General features: G+C 44.1%; 1 protein-coding gene across 4 annotated transcripts in view; it reads right to left on the minus strand.

The window, feature by feature from the left end:
- The window catches only part of BCHE (butyrylcholinesterase), a 48,584-nt gene extending 32,725 nt beyond the window's left edge, over nt 1-15,859 (minus strand). Inside the window, exons 1-2 of one of the 4 annotated variants that reach the window (XM_018912734.3) lie at nt 15,698-15,859; nt 8,774-8,836 (exon numbers count right to left, since the gene is read on the minus strand). The gene's annotated coding sequence lies outside the window, so the exon portion shown is untranslated. The remainder of the gene's footprint in view (nt 1-8,773; nt 8,837-15,697) is intronic. The other 3 variants (XM_018912735.3, XM_018912737.3, XM_018912738.3) reach the window with 3 other exon arrangements.
- Between the last annotated feature and the right edge of the window lie 1,188 nt (nt 15,860-17,047).

Below are 17,047 nucleotides of genomic sequence, written 5' to 3' on the forward strand. Positions count from 1 at the left end.
TAAACCAAATAAACCTGGACAGGGATGAAGTGCTGCTACAGATGATTGTAGCTGATGGTCAAACCCATCTGAAATTCTGCTATTTTTCTTCTATTTTTCTTATTTCTCACCCCAGAGGGGTTACAGGGCCAGCAGAAGTGCCCAACAAGAGATCTGAAGTGTAATTTGATAATATCAGGAAAAGTGTTTCAGATACACACCATGAAAATGGGTACCAATTTATTGAGTATACAGAAGACACTAACACTCATGCAAGCCATTAAACATGATTATACTTTCCCCTTATTGGTTCAATTATGATCTGCTGTACCTTTCTCCTTATTACTCTAATTATAGATCAGTATAATTTCCTCTTTATTAGCACAATTATGGTCTGTACTTGTATAAATATCTTGGAGAAATCAGAGCCACTGAGAAGATACAGACAGTGAAAAGATAAAGTCATTATTATTATCATTATCATTATTATTATTATTATTATTTTCAATGTTCACATATTCTTAATTCCTTGAGGTATTACATAATTCTGTGTTTTATCTTATAGGGATCAGGTTCAATGAAGAAAATAAAAAATGATTAATGTGTACTCAACAAGACTTGCATGCCATTATTGCAGCCTGGTGTTTAGCTTGCAAGAAAAAGAACTAATTAAATTATAACTTAGGTTTCTGCAGACAATTAATGCATTGATTGTATGACTTTTTTCTCTGTTTCCTGTTTCTTTTCTATAGATAGTAAAGCTCTAATTGTTTAAAATAAAGATATTTGAATTCCCATAATCACCCAATAACAGCAGCTCGAAATTCACCATTTCATGCCCTCCCACACCCAAACTCTGTGAATAACTAAGAGGTTTGGTGGATCAATGAGCTCATTTGAGTCTCTCAAGTAGAATTTTTATCTAAAAAGTGGAAATTCTTCCCAGTCCTCCCCATTCTCACTATTTTAGGCTTTGTCTAACATGATCCTCTGCCTTTGAGTTTCTGCACCCACAAGAGAGATGACGTCTCTGATGGAAATGCCATCAGGATGTTCAAAGGTTCAGCTGAAGCCACTGCAGTTTCCAGATTCCAATTTCATCCAGCACAGTGAAAACAGGAATGAAAAAATTGATCCTGACTCCAGGACCTTCTGGGACCTGCGGGTGGAAAGTTCCAGAGGGAACAAATTCAGCGTGTCCCAGTCCGCGATCCCATTAAAGGGTCAGGGCTCCTGAATGTGTCACAACCACAGATTTTAGTGACAATAATTGGGGGTTTGTCATGAGATAAATCCTCAGGTCTCCTGGTGCCCTGCTGCAGGTCTGAAGTTTGTGGAGAGGAGGTTTGAGAGGTCACTGCAGCCCCCATGCAGCCGGGCTGCACCTCCCCAAAACTGTGCTCCAGCAGGAGGAAAAGAGTGGGATGGAGGGATTTAAAAGATGTGTGGATGTGGCACTTGGGGATGGTTTAGTGGTGGGCTTGGCAATGCTGGTTCTGTCATTGGACTTGATCTTACAGGGCTTTTCCAGCCTAAGTGATTCTGTGAGATTTTGGTCAACATCAGCACACACTTTATTTTTCCTCATCAATACAAAAAATATTCCAGAGCCATTTTCCCTTTGCTTTCTATAATTCCCAGCAGATTTGATCTTTTTGGCTTTTCTGTTTCATGAAAGAAACACAACTTTGGGTGTAACAGACAAGCCTGAGAGAGGCTGAGCTTATTTTGTTACCACTGGGGCGCCACATGCCAACCTCTTCCAAAGGGTCATGCCCAGATCCCATTGGGAACAGGCTTGGGAAAGCTCTTCCCCAGCACAGAAACAAACTTCTCAGGCTGGGTGGCTTTTCAGCAGAAGGCCACTTGGTCCTGCGGATGTGCAAATGTTGTGTGAGCAGGAAAATCCCTTTATAAACATCTGTGCAAATTGTTCAGGAAGACGCCGTGGTGGGTGAGGAGCTGATAATCCATCATGGGGCCATCTGCTTGAAAACACAGCCCTGGCAGGACAGGTGAACTCCTGCTCAAATACAGGAGACTCCCTCAGGTGCTGCTGTATGTTTATATATTAAGTACATAACCTTAAGTGAAAGGTAAGATGATGTGCAAAATATGATGCTCAGTATGGATTTTGAGAGAGCAGATGGAAATATTGAGGCCACATTGATTCCAAGGCTTATCCATGTAGAACTATGAGGAAATATTTTATTATAAAGGAGTCAGAAATATCTTTAATAACAGTATATTCTCCTCGTGATCATCCTGCCCTAGGCAGATCCCTGATGTTCAAGCACCCCATAAACTTCTCCTTCCTTCCTTCCTTCCACTTTCACTCACACGATGGAAACTGTACAAGCCTAAAACACCAACTTTTCCAATCCCTTGCCCTCTATCACGTCAGAGCATTTCAACTCCAGAAATGATCCTGCAGCATACTTTCCCTTAGCAGGAGTTGCAAGAGGTCGAAACAGGAAGGGAGAACTTCAGTGCAGGGCTGGAGAGCCTGGCAGAGCTCGCGGACCTCGGCTGGGGAGAGGAGTTTTAGTGGCTGCAGGACTGTTCTCATTCTCCGCTCATTTTCTCCCTTTTGCCTGGAGGCAGGTTCAGTACAAAATGCATGAAGAGAGTCCAGGGCCTGAAAGACTTTCTGTTTAAGCTGCCAGACCAAGGAGCCTGGGAAATTGAAAGATGTGCCCAAGATCATAAGAAAATACTGGATTGTATTCAGACACCCAAAACTTAGGGACACCACCATCCTTTTTGGTTTGTTTTAAATACCCCACTGCTATAGCTGCAGTTTTCTAGATTTTCTCTCAATATGTCACCAAAAATAAGGACCTTTGGATGGTAATCTTGAGTAAAATCATCATTTCCACCCATGCCCCACAGAAAACAGAAGTCATCCCTTGGGATTCAGAGGTTGCATTTTCTAGAAGTCACTACAGGCAATAACCAAAAGATGGTATGTAGAATATTCCTGGGCTCCTTGTCTGGCAGCCACTCCCTGGGGAAGGAAAACCACTTAGGATCAGTCTGCCCAGGAACTGCCAGTGCTTCTCCTCGGGGCCACCAGCTGTGCTCTTGTGTGCACAACTATCAACCCCAACGAAGGCTGCAGTGAGGGTTCTGTCAGGAAATGGATTTGGAAAGCAGGGATGGAACCTCGTGGCACAAACCCCTGTGCCTTCCTTTTTGCCAAAGCTCCAACTCGCTCACGCTGGAGAAAGCCCACAGGTGGGCGGGTGGGTGCTGCTGAGTTTCACACGGCCTGCCTTCCCTCAGCTTCCATAAAACAGAATCACAGCACCACTAAGGCTGGCAAAGACTCTCAGTCTATTTCCCAGAGCCCCTGGAGGAATGAGGCACGACGGCGAGGACTCGCTCGGCGAAAGCATTCAAGTGATTTTAATTTTCGTGTTCACGCAGAAGGGGAAAAAAAAAGGGCAAATCCCATCATCAGCTGCTGAAAACGTTGGAGGGTTTGAATGTCACACAAAGAATAGGAAGTGCCTGTGGGGTTGTTTCTCTGATTGAGCCCATTTGTACCTGTATCACAAATGAGCTGCCCTCCCCACTGAAAGGCCATTTACCAGTGGTTAGGATTTAACCACTGAAAAGGGAAAAACAATTTCCTCACCCTCCTTTGCTGCCTTTCCTCTCCTCCTCCTTTTATTCCACACCCGCCCCCCCAAATTTTAGTCACAGTTCATGTTGCCAAAGTATCTGCAGTGATGTCCTTCCACGCAGAGTGTAAATTAATTCCTCTAGTAAATGTTAACAGCAGCCGTAAAACAGCAAAATAAAATAACACCAAGAAAAGCAATCAATAAAAACCTGTGTGAAAATTAGGTATTGGTGGGTGAGATAGGAAAGGGCCTGAATCTGAGTGTTTTACAGAGAAACCTGGAAGCTATTCCAGAGAAGATGGGTAAGGAGTAAAATTTATCCAATGTTGCTGGGATAATTAAAGCAGAACAGGCAGGAAACAAGATGTTTGACCACAGGGAATGTAAGTGAATGGATCCAGCTCTATCCATGCTTCCCAAATCATTGTCCCTCTGGGCTTAGGTGACTCCAGAGTGTCACCATGCAAATGATTGTCAGCTAATGCTGAGACAGGTGTTACCATGATGGGTGCCTGGGCAGGGGGAATTTAGTTTGTGCTGAGCATCTGGTGCACGAGAAAAGGGGAGTCAGTCTTTGGGATCAGCACAGAGGTTCTCCAGAGTGGGAGGAAAAAATACAAATTTAAAAAATTATAAATAAATAAAAAGAAAGCAGAAGTCCTGCAGTTCTAACACCAGCAGAACTTTTTGCTTGGAAAGCTGTGCTGGGTCACTCCAGGGCTGGATTCATGCAAGGAAGATCAGCTACGAGCAGCCTCAGTGGAAAAAACCTTCCCATTTAGGACAAGGGGCAGCTGGTGGGAGCAGAAAGGTGGGACCCACCTGGGGAAACCCACCCAGCAGCTTTTGTCAGCCCACACAGGGTATTCCCACAGGAATCAAGGCAGTAGGAGCTGACAGAGTTGTGTGGAAATGTTTATGGGAAGCAGTGAGGAACTGAGAGGTGTTTGCCTGGGACAGAGCCAGCCAGAAACGGGCTCTGGAGTTTTTGGCAGGAGCTGGAATCTCAGCTGCAGTGAAACAAGAGGTGGGATGAGGGCAGGCCTTGAGGAGGAGTTGTCCAAAGGCACAGGAAGGGCTCTGGCACCATCAGGATGAAATAAACCCATCCTAACCCAGTTATTAGCATTGTGTCCCTTTGACACGATGCCTGGAGTGTTTCTCCACGGGGCAGCTGCTGGATTGCATCATGTCAGAGCCCAGCACGGAGCTATTAATGGCTTTTAATGTGATCCTCTAGATCCTGACAATACCTTAATCACAGGATCACAGACATTGATATGCTCAAACCATTAAGCAAAGACTCAAAATGCCCTTCATCCACAGGAAAATTACGAAACTTCAAACCAGAGCATCCACAGATCCAGTGCATGCTGGAAGAAATCTGAATTTTTAGTCTCCACGTGTCCACCTATTTTTGGGTTAATGGCTGAGAGTTACAACCAGCTTTTTAAAAACATAACCAAAAAATATTGCCGTGCATTTCCTTGGCAGACTGCTTGCAGCACTTTAATTTAGGAAGCAAACTCTGTTACAGCAACCACAGACATGTAAATGAGGCAAAAAAATGGTGCTCGTTTTGTTGCTTTCCAAATTTAAGCTGACCTAAATAATTTAATACAAAATTTACAGCAGTGAGAACACAATTTGGTGGACGAATATGGGAACACAGTGAATTTTTGGGACAGAATTTGTACTCCTCTGGGTAAAGGATGATTCACCATCTGTGTGTACTGGAAGCAGCTTTCACTTTGGGAGCAAGCACAGTGCAGACCCTCTCTGTTATCCCTCAATTTAGCATGGAAAATGAGAATTTTCCTTTATCCCAGCAGGAAAACTGGGACTGTTTTCTGAGTGGGTGTTTGACATTAATTTGTCAACATTTTGCTCTCTTCAAGTACCTGCAAGGGCGTCACACCCAGGTGGGTCTTGTCTTTCAGGTGAGAATGACAGGACCAGAGGGAACGGCCTCCAGTGGCCCAGGGGAGGTTTGACTGGATAACAGGGAAGATTTCCTTGGTGAAAGGCAATGGAACCATCCCTGGAAATGTCCAAAAAGTGTGTGGATGTGGCACTTGGGAACAAAAAAATTTAACATGAGCAACTTATGAATAATTAAAGAAATATCAGTGTTTTAATTTTTTTAGTAACAAAAAAATTTAATTTTTTTTAGTAACAAAAATTTTTTAAATTTTTTTTTATGGTAACAGTGCACGTAATATGCTTTTATTCCTTTTATTAGTAGTTAGAAATTTGTGATTGACTTCAATAGGTGACTTCAGTTTTTAAAATGATGACAGGTGGCAGATTCTCAGTTGAAAAACTTTGGAATTTGCTTATGACATTACTAAATTAATGCATGTGTGTGTGTATGCGTTAACAGATCTAGAATGTTAGAACAAGTAAATTTGAGTTTTCTAGGTTGATCTGGTAGCATTGCAAGTAATAATGAGAGAAGGATTATGAACAAACTTCCTAGCATACACTCTAGGATATTTTTAATACACAGTAGCCCATACCTGAGACAGAAACGTAATACTTTATGAGAAACTGTAATAGAATCAGCTGTCAGAGATGGCTGATTGTTCATTTTGATTTTACAAACAACAATTATAAATACTGTACTACGAATTCTGGGGCATACTTAGTAAACAGTTGTGTATTTTTCTGTGACACCCTTTCTCCAGTTCTACCCTCTATCAGTTTGTTAGAGTCCGTGGAACATGAGAACCTTTGTGCAGTTGAAGCAGCAGAGGCTGTGAAGCTTTGTTGAGGTTTGAGGGGCAGGAAGTTGGCGTGGCCTCTGTTGGCACTGCTTTGGCTGGAGCTGTTGGATTTGTTTTGTTTGCCTCTTCACTGCCCACGCACAGGGAGCCACGGGTCAGGGGGTGGCCTGCTCCTGCTGCTGAGAGGTGGCTGTGCTACATGGGCCACTTTTTTGGGCAGCCTTCTTTGCCACTTGTGCACGGGGTCGGGGCAGGAACAGGTGAGAGGCAGGACCGGAGCAAAGGCAAAGAAGGATTTTATCCAAAAGAACCGCGCGGTTTTTATAGAGTGGTACGACAGATTCTGTTCTATTGGCCAATGTCACCGACATGTTTTATGAAAAATCCTCTCCTTAGGATTTTTCCCCTCCTGAGAAGCTGAGAGGCCTCAGGAACAAACTGTAAACAATTCTTATCTGCTGCTGTGGGATGCAACAGAGGAAATCTCTGATTGGCCTCGTTAGGCTGTTTGCAATTAAGAGCCAATCACAGATCACCTGTCCGGCCAGTCTCGGTCTAAGAAGACCTTTGTTTTCACATTCCTTGTCTATTCTTAGCTTAGCATGGTAGTGAAATCCTTTCCTCTATTCTTTTAGTATAGTTTTAATATATTATCTATCATATAATAATAAATCAAGCCTTCTGAAACATGGAGTCAACTTTCTCATCTCTTCCCTCATCCTGGGACCCCTGAGAACGAGGTAACAGGCTGACTAACAGAAACATCTTTCTCATGCACTGTCCTTGAGAGGAACACAAAAACAAGGTAGAAAAACACCACCTGCAAATTGTTTATAGTCAACAGGTTATCACATCTTTCCAGCTCCCTGAAACTTCTCACAAGCCACTGTGAGAAACGCTTGCTGTTTCCCTCTCCCTGTCCCATGGCATCCACACTTGTTTGATAGAGCCCTTTGGCTGTAATTTTTGCAGTTTTTTCTGCAGGGGGGCTCCACTCGCCTCTGTTTTTTTTCCATTTTGCTGAGGGGACAGGCTCTGCAGGCTCTGCTTCTGTCTCCCTCCACTCTTCCTGCAGGAAAATTTGTGGACTGTTCTTCATTGCATCGGGGTCACCACGTGTCGAGTGTCAGGGACAGAGAATCCTCCACTGGTCACCAGCAAACAGCGTGTTTGATTGTTCAGAGCTGGCTTTTATAGGCAATTCAAACCTCCCAGGTCTGGACAGCTCATTGTTCTGATCTTTCTGAGCCCCAGGTGCTGGACCAGTGAAATGCTCGCACCTTAAGAAGGATGTTTTTGGGTGAAGCCCCTGTCAGTCAGCCCAGGGGTCGGTTTATGGAACTGGGCTGGGATTATTATTAATAACCAGATTCATGCTCAGCTTCTACTGTGACAGAATGTGGCAACAGGAGTGCTTGGACTCGAGGATCTTGAAGGGTTTTTCATGACAGGAGGGTGTCCCTGGTAGTACATTAAATTATTCCTGACAATTCTCTGTGCTAACATGAAAATATGGAATAACTTGTGAAACAGCAGGGGAAGGAGAGTAGAGAATTAACCCTGTCAGTGCTGCCCCAAGCATCACCCAGCACCCACGGCAGGAGGAGATGTCAGCTCAGCCCAGCTGATCTGAGCTTCTCCATCCAGGCATCAGCACTGTCTGCTGCTCCTGAGCAAAGCACAAATCAGTGTCTGAGCTGATGGGTAATAATTACAGAGTGATCAAAGCACGTCAGGCAGGGAGACCTGACATCCCTGTGCTTGCCAAGGGCTTTTAGACATCTGAAAAATACTCTGGTTTCTGCAGTGTGGGAAGCTGGGACAGCTTCCATCTCAGGGATTTGGTTTCTGTGCATGGTTGTGGTTAGCTGAGGCACAGCTCAACATCCTTCCCATGGCTGCTCCAGAGGGATTCAGGAACTGCCTCAGTGGGATACAGGGAAAGGTTGTGACCAGCAGTCTTTGGGATTTGATCATTGTGTCCTCTAATTCAGCACTCAAGAAAAAGAAGAAAATTTCCTTCCTTCCTTCCTTCCTTCCTTCCTTCCTTCCTTCCTTCCTTCCTTCCTTCCTTCCTTCCTTCCTTCCTTCCTTCCTTCCTTCCTTCCTTCCTTCCTTCCTTCCTTCCTTCCTTCCTTCCTTCCTTCCTTCCTTCCTTCCTTCCTTCCTTCCTTCCTTCCTTCCTTCCTTCCTTCCTTCCTTCCTTCCCCCCATTCCACACTTTTCCAAAGCTCTCTGTACAATTTTTCAGAACTATCCTCACTGCAGTTAAGAGTATTTTGTCCTATTTACCTAACAATGTGTTTCCTCTGTAACAAACCAAAGCAGAATTACAAGCATTTCCATGAATTTCAGCAGAATTCACAAACATTGGGCCACAATAACGTAAGAGAGAAGAGAAAGCTTTAGAGTCAGTTGAAATGCATGAATCACACACACCTGCAGTGGACTCCAGTGCTTTCTTGAGAGTGATTGTGAGTCATTCCTCAGCCATGGACTGGGCTAAAGGACAAAGAGGAAGCAATGAGACACCTCAGCATTCCTGTGTGGAGACAATCCTACAGGAATATTCACTGCATAAAAACAATGAACCTTTTGCCCCAAAGCACTTCAGTCCTCCAGTGCCTTTGAAAATCCCTTTGCTCTCAGCTCCAAAGCCACACAGGTGAAATCAAAGGTTCTTTGTACCAAGTTAAGCAGGACTGAGCTTGACTCAGGGACTCCCAGTCTCTGGAAGTGTCCAAGGCCAGGCTGGATGGGCTTTGGAGCAACCCAGGGTGGTGGGAGGTGTCCCTGCCCATGGCAGGGGTGGAACTGGATGAAATTAAAGGTGCTTTCAAACCCAAACCATTCTATAATTCTATTCTTCCGTGAAAAAGCCTCGCCCAGTGTCAGGAGCAGCACCAGCACTGGACAGGAAACCCCTCTCTAGTCACAGTCAGTGGCTTTTGTCCCATCCCACATGATCAGAAAATGAACTGAAGGTGCAGTTTGCAAGACATTCTGTTCAGCACCCACACCTGCATTGCTGGCAGTCACACAGCCTGTGCTTCACAACCAAGCAGAACACAACCTGTCGTTAATTTTATTTGACAATTCTCTCTGAGCTATTTGCCACCCGTTTCATTTCACTGCCACCTCAGAAGTTTCACTCTGACCAACGCCACTCACCCTGAAGACACACAAGAAAGAGAATAAATATTATTATTGGTGTCTGAATATTCAGTCTATGTAAATGCATTCTATACCCCGCTTGGCTTTGTCATAATAGAAAAGGCAAGGCAAACTTCCAATTTTTTCTGCTCACACTTTCCTTTTGTCATTTTTTTTTAGTTTTTTTCCCCCAAAATTTGCATAGTACATATTGCAAGATTTTTTTTTTTTCTCAGTTATATCCCTTTAGTTATTATCTTGAAAGCAAAATCCAGACACATCCAGCACCCTGAGGTTTCAGAATCAGGGAAGTTGGGAAGGACCTGTTACTTCATCTTTTTTGCATATGCCCTTGCAGTCTGCTGTTTTCTATTTATTCTGAAAACCTCGGGGAAAATGGAACCCCACAAATGAATTAATGAAAGCAGGCTTCAGTTCTGTGCAGGCAAGGAGCTGGGTTCTGGGGAAGGGAAATTCCCGTGCAGATCCCGATGCTCTGGAATAACCAGACACCACCAGGTTGTGCTGTTGCCCTTAAGCAATGCTCATCACCACAGAGCTGTGCTCAGCTCCTGGCTGCAGTTCGTCCGGGAAGACCCTGAAATCCTGGAAAACCACTTCCCTCAGACTCATTTTCACTTGTGATTAGACAGCTCAGTGTTTTTCCCCCAGTTTTGGCTCACTTTGAATGCCACCAGCAGTGTTTGCTGGCCAGGAAATTCAGGTAGGAAAAAGAATAAAAATAACCAGTAAAATTAAAAGTATTAAAATAATGAAAATAAAACAATAAAAATAAAATAATTAAAAATAAATCAGCCATCAGCGTAACCTTAGGATGTAAACACTGCACAGCTCACCCAAAAACTCCCTGGGTTTTTGATAGTTTATACCCAATTTATTTTTCTTGCAAACTCCTGAACAAAATCAATCTTTTCAGGTTTCCCATTGCAAGTTTTCTAAGTGCACAGATAAACTGCAAATTTGTTCCTACAGGACTGAGCACCTCAGGCAGTGGAGTGACCCAGAGTCACTTTCCCACTCTGACCCAAGAGATGTGTTAATTGCAGAGGAGGAATGACAGTTTTCATTCAATAAAGAATATCCAAGAATGGCCATGCAGAATCTGAACAAAGGCAAATCAACAAATTATAAAATTACAGGATGGTTTGGGTTGGAAGGGACCTTAAAGATCACCCAGTGCCACCCCTGCCGTGGCAGGGACACCTCCCACTTTCCCAGGTTGATCCAACCCCAATGTCCAGCCTGGCCTTGGACATTTCAGATCCAGGGGCAGCCCCAGCTTCTCTGGGCACTCTGTGCCAGGGCCTGCCCACCCTCCCAGGGAACAATTCCTTCCCAATATCCCCCCTAAACCTCCCCTCTCTTGGCTTAAAGCCATTCCCCTTCTTCTTGTCACTCCATGTCCTTGCAGAAATTCCCTCTCCACATTTATTTTAGGCCCTCTTTCAGAAGGGACACATAAAGTCTCCCCAGAGCCTTCTCTTTTCCAGGCTGAACAACCCCAAATCTCCAGCCTTTCCCACCAGCAGAGCTGCTCCATCCCTCTGCTCATCCTGGTGCCTCCTCTGGACTCTCTCCAAATAATGTTGGGGAAGTTTGCGGAAGTAGAAGAGCAGCCAAGCACAGAATTACACAAGTGAAACTTTCCAGCCAACAAAAACCTGAGTCTCAGTAAGAAGTGATGTTTTTGTCTCCTATTGCCACCCAGAGGTTTTTCTTCCTTGAATTCATCCCAGAACTTTTTGCAACCTCATAAACACTGGGAGTGCAGAACATCTGGTGCCAGATCCATGTGAAAAGTGCCATGAGGTGGAAAACCTCCTTGTGGTTTGCTTTTGAACCCACCACCTGCCAGCCTCCTGTGTGATAAAGGAAGAAACAAACCTGGCAAAGATTCGAGGCTGGATCCTCATTGTTTCCCTCAGAAATGCAGGTGGTTGGATAAAACCAGTTTTGGGGGTTTGTGGTATGACAGATGAGACCATCCCACCAGACAAACCCAAACCATGACCCCAGATCTTTAGATTTAGAGCAAATTACTGAGAGTCACATCTGGAGATGATTTAGTTGAATGTACATTGTTAAGATTGTTTATTCTCCTCTCACCATTCCCAAAGATTTTAGGATTCTTCCCCTACTACCCTTGAACTTTTTCCCTGGTGCTGAGGAGCTTTTCCACCTTGTGTGCTTTCCTGCTCAGCTGATGCAACACCCACCTTCTCCTACCTTCCCTCGGAGCACTCCAAGGAAAAAAGCTTTTAGCTCAGCTTGAAAAGAGGAAGAATCCTTTTCTTTCATGCACCTCGGTGGGAATACAGCAGCTCAGGAGTTGTTAGAACACAAGGAACACAACTCAGGTTTTTCAGCTCCCAGGTGGGAGCTGGGGCTGTCCTGGCTTGTAGAGCACAACTTCAGCAGCAGATTATGTGCTGCACAGTGGTTTCCTCTCCTAAAATAGTCTCCCAAAGGATACAACAAGATTTTATAGCCACTGAAATTCACAGCAGCTCTTCAGAGCCTGCCCCTGTCCATCTATTTCACCGAGATGTGAATCTGCCCTTCCACAATGAGGGTAATTGTATGTTGGACATCTCAGATTTCCTCCTGTCTAAATTATCGACAAGCAGCTGCTGCTCTGTCCAGTTCAGAGTCTCAGATGGGCTGATAAATGTGAATATTTAACTCCAGAATATCTACAAAGCTGAGAAAGAGGGGGAAATCCTCTCCCTCCCTTCAGACTAGATCAAAATCTTGCCCCACAGGTCTGTTGAGTGCCATCAGGAAGGACCACAGAACAAAAGCAATCTGAAGGAGATCATCTAGGGCTGGTTTTAGAAGGCTTTTGACCCAATCCATCCCCAAAGCCTATTAGGGAAATTTGAAAACTGCAGGGTAAAAGGAAATTTTCTGCCATGGATTAAAATGCATGGGTGAGATAGGGAAAACAAAGGAGAAGAGGAAAGATCTAATTCTTGACATACAGAGAGGTTAATGTGGAGTGCCCCAAGATTTGCTGCTGGGATGGATTTTTTTTTTGTCCCTTTAAATCCCTGGCATAATGCAAGAAGTCCTGGCTTACTCAGCAAATTCTCTGCACTTCTCTTCTGCAATAAATCCTCGTGCTTGCTTTAGCTCAGGCTCCTGAGCTGCTGTGCCCCAAATTGTCACGGCACCCACAAGAGAGTCAGAGCACACCAGGATGGAGCTCAATCTCCACGTGCTTCCACTCCACCAGAAATATCCCAGGGGGAATCTGTATTACTTGTGATTTCTCATAAATCAGAACAAAGACATTTTTTTCTTTTAAACATCCTGCCAGTCTGAAGCTCTGCAAGGTAAATAAAACATATTTTTCCTTTGTATATATATTTAAAAAAAAATTGGGAGCTGTGCTGGTGGTGTGGAAAATGTTGCTGTTATGTGTGAATGGATGGCATTGAAAAGGTTCTTTGAAGCCAAAGTAAACTTTGTCTTGAAGGTTTAAGTGATAGCACGAATGTGTGCAGATGTTCAGCATGGAAGTAAGCCAGCAAATGGAGCCAACTGGAAAAAACAGTGCAGGAACTTTCATTCAGATAAAGATTTATGAGTCTACCAATAGAGACACTAATGGATTCAGAGGTGGATGTTTGGATGTTAAAAAACAAATTAAACAACTCAGTAAAAGTGTCTGCTTGTTCTTCAAAACCAAGCCAAAATGGTTAATGTGTTTCATGGCAGAAAAGATGAAGCCCCAGTAAATGTTTGGTGTTATTGCACATCCTCTTGGTTTTGAATCGTTTCTGTCACGAGACAGAAAATATGGAAAACGTTCTGAAGGAGCAGACAGGAACATCTTCAGGGCAGCAAGAGCTCTGAGAAGTGTAAAAGCAGTTTTACACAGGCTTCTGCTCCTTTTTGCCCATCCCAGCTGTGCCACGTCCCAGAAGGTGACAGGCTGCCACGGGCACAGTGGTCAGAGAAACCTGACTCGGACATCCCAGGCACACAGAGCAGGATGAAAATCCTGAATGTGATGAACGCTCACTGCTCAGAACAGAAACTGATTAATGGTCAGTCCAGCCCAAAGGTTCTCTTGGAGGTGCTACATAGGCACCATGGTAGCTTTACTTCTGACAGAAAACAAAGCTGAATATTTCATTTCCATTGTCAGTTGATGCAGTCATGACCTCAGAAAATCAAAACTGATATGTGGGACTCTGGAATATTTTCATTTGCATTATCAATAATGCTGCCTGGTGGGGGACACCTCATTTTTCTAAAAATGTGTTTGGGAGCTTTCTTACACAGCTTTTACTTACACAGTATTTCTACCCTTTGGAGAATAATGGAGAGCTGAAGCCAATAATTGTATTTTATTTCAGGTTTTGTGTAGCACATGCAAAGAATTCACCTTCTATTCAAGATTAGCAGTTGGGAAGTTTTGATGATCCTTTATGGAAGAGCATTTGACAGTCACTCATGATTGGAAACTTTACTGCCCTTTCCAGATAAACCTACACAAATTTCCTTTTATTGTAAATTTTACAATTTCTTCCCTTTTCTTAATGGAAAGAAATTGTAAAATACACTGCAACCATTTTACACTTATATTAAAGAAATACATTTCTAAGCCACTCCAAACTATTTTCAGCTTTTTTGGGGATAAGAAAAAAAAATTACTTTCCTCCCATCATCCAAGTAAACTTTGTCCACCCTGTCCTTATTTGAAAGCATCACTCCTGATGTGGAAGGATCAAAACTATTACATCATTTTTTTCATTTTATGTCTTTGAGGTCAGTCTGGTAGAGCACAGGTCATCAGAAATGATAGTGCCACCAAGACATAAAAAATAAATAGTTTGTGTAAAATACACACACACAGAGTGGAAACTTCTCCAGATACAATTTCTCTTCAAAAAGCTGCTTTATGTAATTCCATATTGACTGAAAGGATTTGCAGGGGAAAATACATCCAAATTAAAATCAGCCACTTTAAAAACATGGAAAGAAAATTGCTGTGTAACAGCCACACTTCTGCCAGAGAAACCCGAGTGCAGAGAAGGGAAGAGAAGCCTTTCTGAGGGTTTTGCAGCTGGGAAAGCCTGGGAACTTCATTTTTCAGAATTCTTAGAAATGCAGTGATTTGCTGCTATTGCTCAGGGAAACAAGAGCGCTGCTTATGGAAAAGTGTTTGTGCAGAGATGGAGAAGATGAGGAGCTCTGGAGCAGCCTGGCTTCTCCAGGATCCAAAAACCCAAGCACAAATCTATAAAATGGCATTAATCCCAGGAGGAAGAATGCAAAGATTTAACCTGCAGCTCTGCAGGACCACAGGTGTTAATCAGCTCAGTTACCTGCAGCAGCCACCCCAGAGCTGCAGCAGGTAATGATTAACTTAATTAATTGTGCCAGCTCTGGCTGCTGCAGGTGCCCTTGGGGTCAGCTGGGAGAGAAAAGGGAAGGGAGAAGGGGAAAGCTGAGCACAGTTGGTGTGTCCTGAGGAAGCTGGGGAAGAAGAAAGAGCCACTCCTCAGGGCTGTCAGGGAGGTTACATTAATAATTGGAATTTTTAACTGCACAAGCTCTGGGGTGTTGGTGCCTTTGATTGGGGCTCCCTAAAAGCAGAGGGCAGGCAGAGGGGAGGGAATAAGAAGCAGTTCTGTGGGTTGAAGCCCTTCAGGTCCACCCAGGGCAGCCCAAGCCCCCCAGGGGCTGCACCCAAAATGCTCCAGGGCTCACGGGTGTCACACTTTGATCCCTTGGGGCCATTTGCACTTTGGGGGTTCATCCTCCAAGCCCAGCTCCAGCCAGTGAAGGCACTGAGCCCCAGTTTGCTGCCCCAGCTCACTTTTGTTCCCATCTCTGGCCCTGGGGCACTGAGGTGTCCTTGATGGCCAGGCTGGAGAGGAATTGTTGTGTCTGCCCAGAATGGGACAGCAGCAGCTGAGCCTGGCTGTGGAGTTCAGAGTCACACACTGAAGAGCTGCAGGGTCACAGACAGGTGGAACAGAAAAGGTAAAATCCTAAAACATCAGAATCAGCAGGGCCTTGTCAGAGCTGTGGGGTGGCATCAAATTAACCCAGGAATGTAGGTGGCAGCAGGGCTTTGTTTATCCACCATAACCTGCCTGTCTGACCACACCAGCACTTCCACCTCTCCCACTTTTAGCTCTCTTGGGTCAGAAAAGGAAGCAGAAAAACACCAACCTTGAGAGCTGCTTTTCCCGTCTGGCTGCTTCTTCCTTTGAATGAAGGAGTTTCCCTGGGCCAAGAGTTTACCACCAAAGCAGCCAGGTTATTTCTGCCCAGAATTGCTGGTTAAGCTGTCAGATAAGCAGGAAGTTGAGGAGCCAGCAGCACCACATGACTGCAAGGATAGGCTATTTTTTATCTGTAAATAAGGCACTGCAGTAACGACACTTGGGCAAACACGTGAATGAGCCACGCACACATTTCTGCTCTGCTCTGTTTGCACATCTCTGCTTTCCCCACTTTGCTGAGACCTTTCCCTGGTATTGCATATTTTTTATAGTTCCTGATAGGACCAGAGTTTTATATTTATTTTTAAATCCTTTCCAAGGTCCCCAAAAAGTCCATTTATGTTGATTTAATTGTTTTTTAAAACCACTTTGAGTTTTAATGCCTGGGGTTGACTTGTCATTTGAGTGGAATTTACATTCCACATTGTTTTAACTGGAAACAAAGAAGGATTAACATCTAGAATAACTCAGTTATTCTGTATATATATGATATATGATATTATATAACTCTGTTTTCGTGTCTGGTATTGCTTGGCTGTTCAAGTGTGGGACATCAGCTAAGGGAGAAAGGGCTGGTTCTGCTCAGGGAGCTGCTGCAGCATTGAACTACTTCCTTTTCCACTTCCCATTTTCTGAAAAAGAGCAAAACAGTTGTTTTGGGTTTGTTTGGGTTTTTTTTAATACTATTTTCTGTGAGCACATTAATTGAATAGAAAACCTCCATATAGAAAATATAATGAAATAAATCTGAAAAATATTTCTGTTGAAGAAAGTCCACTGCTGAGCTCTCATCAGACCTGCAGTGCTGTCACTCTCTCGTGTCCACCTGGTGAATTCCCAGTCCTGTGTGTATTCACCAACTGGATTTCAAAACCTTCAGTCTGAGCCATTCGTTTACTCCTGAATTTTGTCCACCCAGAGCAACCCAAGTTGTTCAGCAGGAGAGAACCTTGGCTGGCTCCAGCTGCCTCCACAACCACTCCCAGCCCAAGGAGCTTGTTACCATGCTCTTGATCCCATGAAATGAAACATTAAACGTCTCCAAAGGTTCAAGGGTGGCCATGGCCAAAGCTGAACAGGGGGTGACCCTCAGGAAATGCTCCAAGCCAGGCTGGAGGAGAGAAAGGAGCTCAAGGGACCCCAAAGGAGTCTCCCCTGTGGAAATCCTGTGATGGGAGCAGTGTCTGAGCAGCTCTGGGAGGAAAGCTGGGCCAGGGAAATGGGTTTGAGCTTGAAAAACTCATCAGGAAACTGGACTGGAGTCTCTCAGTTGTGAGTTTTGTTTATTTCTACAGTG

Source organism: Serinus canaria, chromosome 9 (assembly GCF_022539315.1).
Source record: "Serinus canaria isolate serCan28SL12 chromosome 9, serCan2020, whole genome shotgun sequence".
In the NCBI taxonomy this organism is placed as follows: Eukaryota; Metazoa; Chordata; class Aves; order Passeriformes; family Fringillidae; genus Serinus; species Serinus canaria.